Source organism: Microtus pennsylvanicus, chromosome X (assembly GCF_037038515.1).
Source record: "Microtus pennsylvanicus isolate mMicPen1 chromosome X, mMicPen1.hap1, whole genome shotgun sequence".
Lineage (NCBI taxonomy): Eukaryota > Metazoa > Chordata > Mammalia > Rodentia > Cricetidae > Microtus > Microtus pennsylvanicus.
The window spans coordinates 111088613-111101721 of record NC_134601.1 but is presented as its reverse complement, the minus strand read 5'-3'; positions in this window follow the sequence as shown (position 1 = coordinate 111101721).

The following is a 13109-nucleotide window of genomic DNA, read 5'->3' as shown; positions in this document are numbered from 1 at the left end:
CATAAGAGAAGAATAAATAAAAATTATATATAAACAAAATTTCTAAATTTCTTGGAAACTACTCAACTGTCTAAACAAGTGGCAGTCATTACTAAGAACCATAAGAAGGCCCTAGATTAAGAGACAGACAGACAAAAAGACAGATTTACAGATTTTTCTGAGAGTTACCAATGTTCTCTCCAAAGATAGATGAGGTGTGGCTGTTCTTCATCCTGAGGTAGTATTGCCCTCCTTTGACTACAGCTTTTGTGTGTTGACCCCCTTCTTATTGTCCTAACGAGTCACAGATGATTTCACCTCAGTACTGTTGGTCTCATAGAAAACATAGCTGATCCTCAGTCCTAAATTTTTCAGCTAGAACTAATTCTTAATCCTGATACATTGCAGAAAGGATCTTTGCTTCCTTTGGAAATTTCACAATTCAGGTCTTTACTCTCAGCATTCTCATCTTCCAAGCTCCTACAAAATAGCTAGTTAAGTTCATTTAACAGTTTTTTTTTCTGCCTCAACCTAAAAAACAAAACAGTCCTCCACAATTCTCAAATGATATAATCTAAAGGCATAAATATTCATATTGTCAGGTCCATCGCAGCAACATCATACTTTTGTCATACCAGTTTCTGTTCCAGTTTCTTATAAGGAAGTCAGGGCATGAACTCAAAGCAGGAACTAAGGAGAAACACTGTTCGCTGGCTTCTTGCTCACTCACAATCTCATTCCTGACAAGTTTTTTTTTCTTTTAAACACTGCTTGGCCCACTAGCTCTAGCCTCTTACGGGCTAATTCTCATATTTTGCCTAACCCATTTCTAATAATCTGAGTAGCACCACTAGGTGCGCTTACCGGGAAAGATTCAGCATGTCTGACCTGGCGGCTGGCTGCATTGCATCTGCCCGGGAGAGGGGAGCATGGCCTCTGAGCTCACTTCCTCTTCCTCCCAGCATTCTGTTCTATTTACTCCTCCCACCTATGTTTTACTTGATGACTGTTTTGTTATATGTAATTTTGCTATGTTAAGTTAAAGCCTTCCTTTTTTTTTGTTTAAACAGAAAAAGGGGAAATGATGGAGGAAGGTCACTGGTTAATTATAATAAAGAATCTGACAAGTTTTTATCATACGCTCCATGACCTGTTTTTATTTTTTAAAGATTTATTTATTTATTATATACACAGTGTTCTGCCTGCCTATATGCCTACGTGCCAGAAGAGTGCACCAGATCTCTTTATAGATGGTTGTGAGCCACTATGTGGTTGCTGGGAATTGAACTCAGGACCTCTGGAAGAGCAGCAGTGCTCTTAACCTCTGAGCCATCTCTCCAGCCCCATGACTTGTTTTTATTCCCCAGTTCTTCCTTCATCTAATAGGCTTGTTTATTCTTTACCAATATATATTGGAAAGACCTGTTTTTTAAAAAAGGAACTCATAGTAAAGAGACCCTGAACTTCTATGGAACTGACATTGTTTATAACTATAGGGACTTTAAAAGGTGAATTTAATGCACTTTGTGTTATAACATCCCATGAAGCTAAGGGGACAAAGGCGAAAGTTTATGGCTTAAAACAAACCTGTGTCATTGTCAACTTGACAGTAGGTAGAGTTGGGTGCTTAGTTTTAATTATCAACTTAAAAATCTTTAATAATCTGGGAGGAGGACTTCAGAGCATGTCTGAGAAGAAAACTAAAATAGAATCTAAGACATGACAATGTACAGAAGCAATTTTGTTGTTCCAAATGTAGAAGATGCTGCTCACCTTGGATCGAAAATATGTGTGCTGTTGAAGCTGCAGAACTTGTTCTAAACCTAGAGGTACTAAGAGTAAAAACCTGTCATTTGAGATGTGTTAGTGAGTCTAAAAGAAGATTAAATGTGAGAAAATCACATCTTATGACACAACAGATATGACTGGTGACTTCCAGTTAGGACAGCACAAATAAGAACCATCTATATTGTTGAAAGAAGCTATGTTGTCCATTCCACTGTGTAGTCTGGGAACTTAAAAATATATACATACTTATCTATTTAATGCATGGTCTTATGTATCCCAGGATCAACTCACTATTGAGCAGATGACCTTGAATTTCTTCCCTAGACCCTCACCTTCGTTTTGGGATAACAAGCATGTATCACCATAACTACTTGTGTAATGTTGATCTCAGGGTTTCCTGCATGCTAGGTAAGCACTAGCAGTACATTTTTTTACACATTAGAATAACTCAGGAGAGAAAAGACATTGATGATGTTATTGTATCTTCAACAATGGTATTAACTCTACAGCTTTATGTTTGTGCCTCAGCTTTGTTTTAAAATAGCATTTTAATTTATACTTATGCTGATCTGGATATTTATTTACATATACCTAGGAGCATTTTTAGTACATATTTTCATACAATATGTTTTGAAAGTCTTTACACCTCTGTGTAAAGGATTCTTCCAGATCCCCCCTCCCTTCCTAACAGTACAAATTTATGTTCTTCCTTACCACTTGTTTTATTTACCTCTCTCTTTCTCCTTAGGGATCTCCAATTTTACCAATCAGATCATTTATATTCTGATGATACCTCTTATTCTTGTTCTACCTTCTTCTGTGTTTGTTTAGCAACCAGCACTCCATAAGAAGTTCCTCTTTCCCCATTCCTCTTATGAGATCACTTCTTCTATCCCACTATTCTCAGTTAAGATCTTCTTACCTTCTTGCATATTTATCTGCCTCCCCTTTCCTATGGAGCCCCCTTTCTGATTTCCCTGATCAGATGATTTATATCTTTGTATTCTCCTCTCTATTGCTCCTCAACTCCTCTATTCTGGCAATGGCCCATTTTACTTTCCTGGTTTCTGAAATATACATATATATATTCACATCTATATGCTATATTATCACATCTGAACATTTGGAGCTATAAGCCTCCAATAAGAAAGGACATGTGACATTTCTATTTCTAGTTCCAGGTTATTTCCCAGAATACTATCTTTTCTTTATTCATCCATTTACCTGCAAATTTCATGTTTTCATTTTTCTTTATGGATGAATAAGATTTGATATGTACCACATTTTCACTATTCATTAGTTGCTTGAAGGACATAGAGGTTGTTTTCATTCCATAGCAATTATGAATGAAGCACCGGTGAATATATCTGAGCATATACCTGTGGAATATGCTGTCCAGTCCTTTGGGCATATGTCAAGACTGGTACAGTTGTGTCATATAGTAGATTTGTTTTCAGGCTTTCGGAAACACACACTGATTTATATAGTTGCTTCAACACTTTGAATTCCTACAACAGTGAATGAAGGTTCCTTTTTTCCTGCAACCCCTCCAACATTTTCTGTCAGCTGTTCCATTCATCTTTTCCATTCTGACAGAGGTAAGATGAAATCTCAAATTTGTATTGATTTAAGTTTCCCTAATTGTTAGGGATGATGAACATGTTTGTTTATATTTTTTAGTCATTTTTTTCACTTCTGGGAACTTTTTATCCAACTCCTAGGCCCGCTTGCTGGATGAGTCATTTGTTGTTGTTGTTGTTGCTGCTTTGAATCTGTTTTTTTGGAGTTGTTATAATATATCTCAATATTTGGTGTTATAATAATTCTGCATTGGTGTTTGTGTTCAGGAATATTTTTACTGAACACAATATTTGGTGACTTTTGAGAGATCATATGAATTTTAGGATAGTTTATCTTTCTGTTTCTATGAGGGATGAGATGGAGATTTTGATTGGAATTGCATTAATCTGTAAGTAACTTTAGATAGCCTCATCATCTTCACAATGTTAATTCTACCTATCCATGAGTATGGGATATCTTTCTACTTTTCATGTCTTTATCTCTTTATTTTGAAGCTTAAAGTTTTTTTTTTATTATAGAGGTCCAACACATCTGTGATTATTTATTTATTTATTTATATAAATAAATATTATAAATAATTTATAACATTATTTATTTCTAGACATTTTATTTTCATCATGGCTATTGTTAATAGGAGTGTGTACTTCTCTGTATTTTTATTGGTGTTTATAGAAAAGCTATTGGTATTGCCCTTTGAGTAATCTACCACTTTCTTGAATTTATCATTTCTATAAATTTTGTAGGTTTGGGGTCTTGATACTGTTTAGTATCATTCCATCTGTAAACATGGATAGTTTTGCTACTTCTTTCCCTATTTGTATCCTTTTAATTTCTTTATTTTGCTCCATTGCTCCATCTAATACTTTGAATACAACGTTGAAAAGGAGTGGGGATAATGGATGTCACTGTCTTGTTCCTAAATTCAGTTAGACTGCTTCAAGCATTTCTGTATTTAGAACAGAGGTTCTCAAGATGTGGGTCATGACCCCTTTGTGTGTGGGGGCTCGAATGACCCTTTTACTTGGGTCAAATATCAGGCATCCTACATATTAGATAGATATTCATATTATAATTCATAACAGTAGCAAAATTACAGTTATGAAGTAGCAACAAAAACAACTTTATGGTTGGAACTAGATAAAAGGGTCACAACATTAGGAAGGTTGAGAACCATGTATTTAGAATTATACTGGCTGTTGGTTCCTTGTATACACATTTTACTATATTGAGCCATGCTCCTGGTAATCATACATATTCTCAGACATTTATCATGAAAACAAGTTGGATTTTGCCCAAGACTGTTTTCTGGATTTATTGAGTGAATCATGTGATTTTTGTCTTTAATCTCACTTATTTGGCTTATTACATTTATAAATTTGCATATATTGAACTCTGCCCACATTTCAGAGATAAGGGCAACTTGATCATGATGAACAATGTTTGGTTTTCATGTCTGTATATTGATTGTAAGTATTTTATTGAGGAGTATTGAGTCTATGTTCATTAGGAATATCAGCTTGTAGTCTTCTTTTATTGTTGTGGTTTGGATATTAGAGTCATACTGGTTTTGTGGGAGGAGTTTGGGAATTCTCCTTCTGCTTGATTTCTTTGAACAGTTTAAGAACTATGTGTAGGCCTTCTATGAATGCCTGATCATTCTGTGAACCCAACTACTCCTGGATTTTTCTTGGCTGAAAGGATTTTTATTATTATTTAAATTTTTTCATTTTTATGGGTCAATTTAAGTTATTGACTTCTTTTTGATTTAATTTTGATAGTTTGGCTGAACCTAGAAATCATCCATTCCTTTTAGATATTCCAGTTTCACAGAGTACAATGTTTTAAAATATTCCCTAATAATATTATGAATTTCTTTTGTGTCTGTCATAATGTTTTCCTCTTCAGTTTTTACTCTGTAAATATCGGACCTCTATTTTTCTGTTTTTGATATTTGGGCCACATGTTTGTCAGTTTTGTTTATCTTTTCAATAATTAGCTCTTAGATTTGTTCATTCATATTGCTGTTTTATTTTTATTCATTTCTGATCTTATTTTTACCATTTCTTTTTGGTGACTGCATTTGGGTGTGTTTTTTTCTTCCAATTTTTGAATTACCTAATTAAGCCACTTTTTGTGCTCTTTCTGATTTTTTAATGTAGGCAAATAGATGGACTGTTTTCAATTTGTTACAGTGGTTTTGCTATTCTGAATCTTCATTTTTGTTTAGTTCTAGGAAATTTTATTGCTTTCTTGGTTTCTTATTTGATCCATTCTTCATTTAGTAATGATTTTATTAATCTACACAATTTTCATTTTTAGTAGAAGTTTTTTCTTTGCTGTAAATTTTAGTTTTTATTGTGTTGTGGTTATATAGGTACAAGGAGTGATTTCTATCTTTTTGAATTTGTATGATTTGTTTTCTGTCTCAGGATGTGGTCTACTTTAGAAAAGTTTTCATGTGATGCCAAAGAAAATGTGAATTCTTTGGTGATTGGATAGAATATTCTGTAGATATCTGTTAAGACATTTGATTTATTGCATCATTCAGTTCTAATGATTTTCTTTTTTCTGTCTAGATGACCTATATATCAGAGAAATTGGGGTACTAAAGTCACCCACTATTAATGGTTGATGTTTGTCTTAATTAGGGTTTTTATTGCTGTGATAAAATACCATGACCAAAAAGCAAGTTGGAGAGGAGAGGGTTTATTTTGCCTACACTTCCACAGCAGTATTCATCAGCAAAGGAAGTCAGGACAGGAACTCAAACAGGGCAGGAACCTAGAGACTGGAGTTGATGCAGAGGTCATGGAAGGGTGTGCTTCCTGGCTTGCTCCTCATGGCTTGATCAGCCTGCTTTCTTATAGAACTCAGGACCAACAGTCCAGGGCTGGAACCTCCCCTATCAATCACCAATTAAGAAAATGCCTTACAGTTGGATCTTATGGAGGTATTTCCTCAATTGCAGTTCCCTCCTTTCAGACAACTCTAGTCTGTGTGTCAGGTTGACATAAGAGTAGCCAGCACAATGTTATTCAGTATCTTTGATTCCAGTAGTAGATTTGCGTGTGTGTGTGTGTGTGTGTGTGTGTGTGTGTGTGTGTTTGAAACTTTGTGCCCTTCATGTTGTAAATGAAAAAACAGCATGCCCACGAGCTCATGTGGAGAGTTTTTATTGGGGGAATGGAATGTTAAAGAGGAAGGGTAGAGAAGAGACTGGCCTCTGGAGAAGGCATGGCGAAAAAAAGGAAAGAAAGAGAGAAAGAGAGGCAGAGAGAGAAACAGAGAAACAACAAAGGGGCAGGCAAAGAGCTTATCTCTTAAAGGGGGAGGTAGTGCACGTGCACAGAGACCAAGTAGTAAGGGCCCTGAGTAGCCAAAGTACTGGAGTGCACATCCTGCCGGGTGACAGGAGGCAGGCCAACATGATGGCTAAATGCTAACACCTTGGAGCAGAAATTTAGGATAGTAATGTTTTCCCCTGTTAACTGTTCTTGTGATTAGAATGAAATGTCTCTCTTTGGAAGTTTATTTTGTAAGATATTAGGATAGAAATGCCCAGCTGTTTCCTGGTCCCATTGTAGGGCCCGGCCCCTCACTTTTTTTTTTATGCTTGCCTGCTTCAAGCAGTCTTTGTTTTTATTTATTTATTAAAGATTTCTGTCTCCTCCCCGCCACCGCCTCCCATTTTCCTCCCCCTCCCCCAATCAAGTCCCCCTTCCTCATCAGCCCGAAGAGCAGTCAGGGTTCCCTGCCCTGTGGGGAGTCCAAGGACCTCCCACCTCCTTCCAGGTCTAGTAAGGTGAACATCCAAACAACCTAGGCTCCCACAAAGCCAGTACGTGCAGTAGGATCAAAACCCAGTGCCATTGTTCTTGACTTCTCAGCAGTCCTCATCGTCTGCTATGTTCAGCGAGTCCGGTTTCATCCCATGCTTTTTCAGTCCCAGTCCAGCTGCCTTGATGAGTTCCTGATAGAACATCCCCATTTTCTCAGTGTGTGGGTGCACTCCTCGCGGTCCTGAGTTCCTTGCTCGTGTTCTCTCTCCTTCTGCTCCTGATTTGGACCTTGGGGTTTCAGTCCGGTCCAGTCCCTCACTTTGTAAGCCAAGACAGGCTATAGAAAAGACCCTGGAAGATATAAGCCCCTGACTCAGCAGGATGTGGTAAGCCCCCAACCAGGCCCCACCTTGCCCTAATTACTGGGAAGAAAATGCCAGGTATGCACCATGTGGTAAGGAACCAATAAAAAGTTAGCTGCTGGGCTCTGGATGTGCTTTACTGATAATGGTGGAAAGTAGCAACCACCACCTGACCCTACCACCCCCCCCCCCATGGACACCAGTTATAACAACCTTTCCTTAGCTTCAGCTGACCAATCAACTTAAGTCAGGCACTACCAGCCTCGAAGTGTGCGAATCTTGAGACTGTTACTATGCAACTTGAAGACCCCCAGACCTCCCCTTGTTCTACCCCCAATAAATTTCCTGTCCCACTGCAGCTCAGGGTCTCTCCTACTCTACCCAATGTATTGGCTGGTTGGAGAATACAAGTTAACTTGTAAATTAAAAAGACTCTTTGCTTTTGGATAGGATCTGATTTCTTGGTGGTTGGGGGGGGGGGTTCCACACGATGGGCACAATACCATTTGACTGGAATACCTTTACCTTTCCACTTACTCTAAGGTGGTAACTTCTCCATAGGCTCTTCCTCTTTTATTTCTTTTTTTTCTCTCTGATACTTTTTATTTTTTTTTAAATTTATTTATTTATTAAGGATTTCTGCCTCCTCCCTGCCACCGCCTCCCATTTCCCTCCCCCTCCCCTGATCAAGTCTCCCTCCCTCATCAGCTCGAAGAGCAATCAGGGTTCCCTGACCTGTGGGAAACCCAAGGACCGCCCACCTCCATCCAGGTCTAGTAAGGTGAGCATCCAAACTGCCTAGGCTCCCACAAAGCCAGTACGTGCAGTAGGATCAAAAACGAACTGCCACTGTTCTTGTGTTCTCAGTAGTCCCCATTGTCCGCTATGTTCAGCTAGTCCTGTTTTATCCCATGCTTTTTCAGACACAGGCCAGCTGGCCTTGGTGATTTCCCAATAAAACATCCCCATTGTCTCAGTGTGTGGGTATACCCCTCGCGGTCCTGAGTTCTTTGCTCGTGCTCCCTCTCCTTCTGCTCCTGATTTGGACCTTGAGATTTCTGTCCGGTGCTCCAATGTGGGTCTCTGTCTCTGTCTCCTTTGAGAGAACACGCAAATAAATAAGATCAGAAATGAAAAGGGGGACATAACCACAGACACAGAGGAAATTCAGAGAATCATTAGATCTTACTGCAAAAGCCTGTATGCCACAAAACTGGAAAATACAAAAGAAATGGACATTTTTTTTTAAAATAAGTACCATATACCAAAGCTAAACCAAGACCAGGTGAATGATCTAAATAGACCTGTTACTCGTGAAGAATTAGAAACGGTTATCAAAAATCTCCCTTCGAAAAAAAGCCCAGGACCAGATTGTTTCAATGCAGAATTCTACCAGAACTTCCAAAAAGAACTAATACTTATACTCCTTAATGTATTTCACAATATAGAAACAGAAGAGTCATTGCCAAATTCCTTTTATGAAGCTACAGTTACCCTGATATCAAAACCACACAAAGACCCAGCCAAGAAAGAGAATTACAGGCCTATCTCACCCATGAATATCGATGCAAAAATCCTCAATAAAATACTGGCAAACCGAATCCAAGAACACATTTAACAAATTATCCATTACGATCAAGTAGGCTTCATCCCAGAGATGCAGGGCTGGTTCAACATACGCAAATCTATCAATATAATCCACCATATAAATAAACTGAAAGAAAAAAAACCCATATGATCATTTCATTAGATGCTGAAAAAGCATTCGACAAAATTCAACACCCCTTTATGATAAAGGTCGTGGAGAGATTAGGGATACAAAGGTCATACCTAAATATAATAAAAGCTATTTACAGCAAGGTGACAGCTAACATTAAATTAAACGGAGAAAAACTCAAAGCCATCCCACCAAAATCAGGAACACGACAAGGATGTTCACTCTCTCCATACCTCTTCAATATAGTGCTTGAAGTTCTAGCAATAGCAATAAGACAACATAAGGAGATCAAGGGGATTCGTATTGGAAAGGAAAAAGTTAAGCTTTCGTTATTTGCAGATGATATGATACTATACATAAGCGACCCCAAAAACTCTACCAAAGAACTCCTACAGCTGATAAACACCTTTAGTAATGTGGCAGGATACAAGATCAACTCCAAAAATTCAGTTGCCTTCCTATACACTAAGGATAAAGAAGCAGAGAGGGAAATCAGAGAAGCATCACCTTTCACGATAGCCACAAATAGCATAAAATATCTTGGGGTAACTCTGACCAAGGATGTGAAAGATCTATTTGACAAGAACTTTAAGTCTTTGAAGAAAGAAATTGAAGAGGACACCAGAAAATGGAAGGACCTCCCTTGCTCTTGGATTGGGAGGATCAACATAGTAAAAATGGCAATTCTACCAAAAGCAATCTATAGATTCAATGCAACCCCCATCAAAATCCTATCAAAATTCTTCCTCCTTTATTTCACTGAGCTGTTTTGTTTTGTCTCTTTCTTAATTCCTTGAATTCTTTTAGGAGGTTTATGATTGTTCCTTTAATTTCTGCATCCTAGAGTTCATCCAGGTAATTCTCACTGTTTAGCATTTCTACAGAACAAGTAGGTTTGCTGAGAGAAAATATTGACCTGATCTTTCATAAGGTTGGGATTCCTGTGATTAGATCTGGGCACATGTAATTCTTCTGTTAGTTTTAAGTTTTTGAGGATGGATAAGGGTAGGGGAAAAGAGAGGATGTGGGGGAATGTTGGGTTGAAAGTTTGGAAGTGGCTGGCATGGGTGGAATGCAGTGAGGTGGGCAGAGGGAATTGGGCTGATATACAGGATGCACTTTCTGTTCCAAACTAGGAGTGTGGGGGCAAATAGGTCTGAGTGTAATTTGATGTGCCTTGGGAGAATCATGTAGTATGGTAGATAGTTAGGGAGGCTAATGGTCCAAACTTAGAGCTCCTCTGTATTGAAGAAAACAATTGTCAGTCTAGGTTTTGGTACACTGGCTGTGGGATGTAGGCTAAATCGTATAAACCTGGATGCAGGTTGCAAAAAAGGCATAGCTTAGAAATCCATGGAGACTTGCCATTCTAGATCCTAGAGGTGAACCTGAGAAGTCTAGGTAAAAAATGGGGTGGTAGAGGTGTTGCCTTTTTTGTTGCATCCATGGGTATATGAATATAAATACATAATATTCACAAATATAGCCTGCTCAGTCTGAATAATGCTATCTTATGTTAATACACAGAGCTGAAATTTGCTATTGGATAATGAATTCATGTGCTATTTCTTGGTGAAGTCTTTTTTTTTACTCAATTGTATTATGATCTCAAAAATAAAAGGGAAATAAAATATATGGAAACACACACACACACACACACACACACAGACATACCAGCCATCCTAAAACTATAATCCTCCAAAACTATCTTCCATGACTGATTGAGAAAAAAATCATAATTTTGGGCCAAATTGAAGAGTAAACACAGCCGAGAGACTGTGGAACAAATATTTATTAAAGCATAATTAAACCACTATGAACACAAATACCACAAAAAATCAACAACAAAAGGATCAAATCGAACACACACATTTAGTAATAAGTTTAAATATCAATGACCTCAATTCTCTAACCAATAAACACAGATAGGCTAAATGCATCAATAAACAAAACTCATCTATCTATCTATCTATCTATCTATCTATCTATCTATCTATCTATCTATCTATCTATCTATCTATCTATCTATCTATGCAAAGAGTCTATAAGTGACTTTTTGGTAAAATAATCAAGATTCACAAAATGTTGGCCCAAATAACTGAAAGAAAAAAAAGAGAGAAAAGTCAAGTATACATAGTAAGAAATGAACAGATAAGTATTACAAGAGATACCAAAGTCATTCAGAATACTATTAGAGAATATATTTTTTAAACCTATATACTGCAGGAATCAGGAATATACAAAAGAAATGGTTTTCTAGATTCAACAAAACCACTGGCTTGCTTCTTATGTCTTGTTGCTTGGAATATCATTTTCTTTCTTTTTATGCTGAGGTAATGTCTACACTTGATATTAGGGTGTATTTCTTGGATGCAGCAGAAGCCTGGCTCCTGTTTTATCATCCATTTTCTTAGTCTGTGTTTTATTTTAAAAATAATCATATATTACATACCAGTCCCAGTTCCTTATACCTCCTGTCCTCCTGGTTCACGTACCTTCTAGCTACTCCACATCCACCCCTCTGAGAGGGTGAGGCCTCCCATGAGGAGTCAGGAAAGTCTTTCACATCACCTGAGGCAGCGCCAAGGCCTCCCCTCTGTATCTAGGCTGAGCAAGGTATCCCTCTATAGGGAATGGGCTCCAAAGAGCCAGTTCATGCACTATGGATAAATACGGGATCCACTGCTAGTGGCCCTACAAACTGCCCTAGTCATACATCTGTCACCCACATTCAGAAGACCTAGTTTGGTCTTATGCAGTTTCCTCAGATGTAGTCTGAAGTCAGCCTCCACTTTCTTGGGTTGAAGATAAGTCATAAACAATGCCACACCAGTTTGGAATTATGATTAATAGGGTGGTATTTATTTAAAGGGGAAAAAACTTACAGATCACTGTCAGCCCTCTGCGTAACCAGGAAGGAAGTCAAGTCACCAGCGGAGCAGGAAGTGAAGAGAGAGAGGAGAGGGAAGTGGCCGCTTTTTTAAAGGGAGAGAGACCACGCCCCAAGGGGCTGGTATCTCAGCGTCGATAGGCTGGAGGAGTGGGAGGACCTCCCGTAACACCTCCCCCTTTTGTTTAAATAAGAGAGTTCTAAACCTACTATGAAATTATATACAATAAGTACAAATATCCTATTCTAACTAGCTTAGGTCTTGTATAATAAATAACTTGGCCAAGTCATGAGAGAAAAGTAACTACATCTATATAGTCTTCAACCCCATCAAAGATCTGAGAAGGGAAATAATGTTACCTGGTTAATTAGGAAGTTCAAATTTTCACCTCCTCCCCTTCTCCCATTTCCCTACCCCTCCCCCCTCCCCCCTCCCCCTTCCTCTCCAGTCCAAAGAGCAGTCAGGGTTCCCTGCCCTGTGGTAAGACCAAGGACCTCCCCCCTCCATCCAGGTCTAGGAAGATGAGGATCCAAACAGACTAGGTTCCCACAAGGCCAGTACATGGAATAGAATCAAAACCCAGTGCCATTGTCCTTGGCTTCTCAGTCAGCACTCATCATCAGCCACGTTCAGAGAGTCCGGTTTGATCACATGCTCCATCAGTCCCAGTTCAGCAGGCCTTGGTGAGTTCCCTGTCGTGGCCCGTGAGGGTCCAACATAAATTCCCTAATTTCTCAAACCGGCTGGAACGGAGTCGCGAGGAAAAGAACCGACACAGCTTACACCGTCATCATGGAAAATGGCCAGCTTTTTCGTTTATTGTCCAAACCTTTTATATACCCACACCAAATTGAGCGGGGAAGGGGGAAAACACATTACGCCATTCCTTAGGCAGCCAAGTGCCTGGGCCCAAATCACATCCGCATCTAGCAGTCAGGTAGGCCCTGAATTAGCATCTCTATAAGACATCCTTCCAAATTACAAAGGAAAGAAGCACCAAATATCTGAGCTC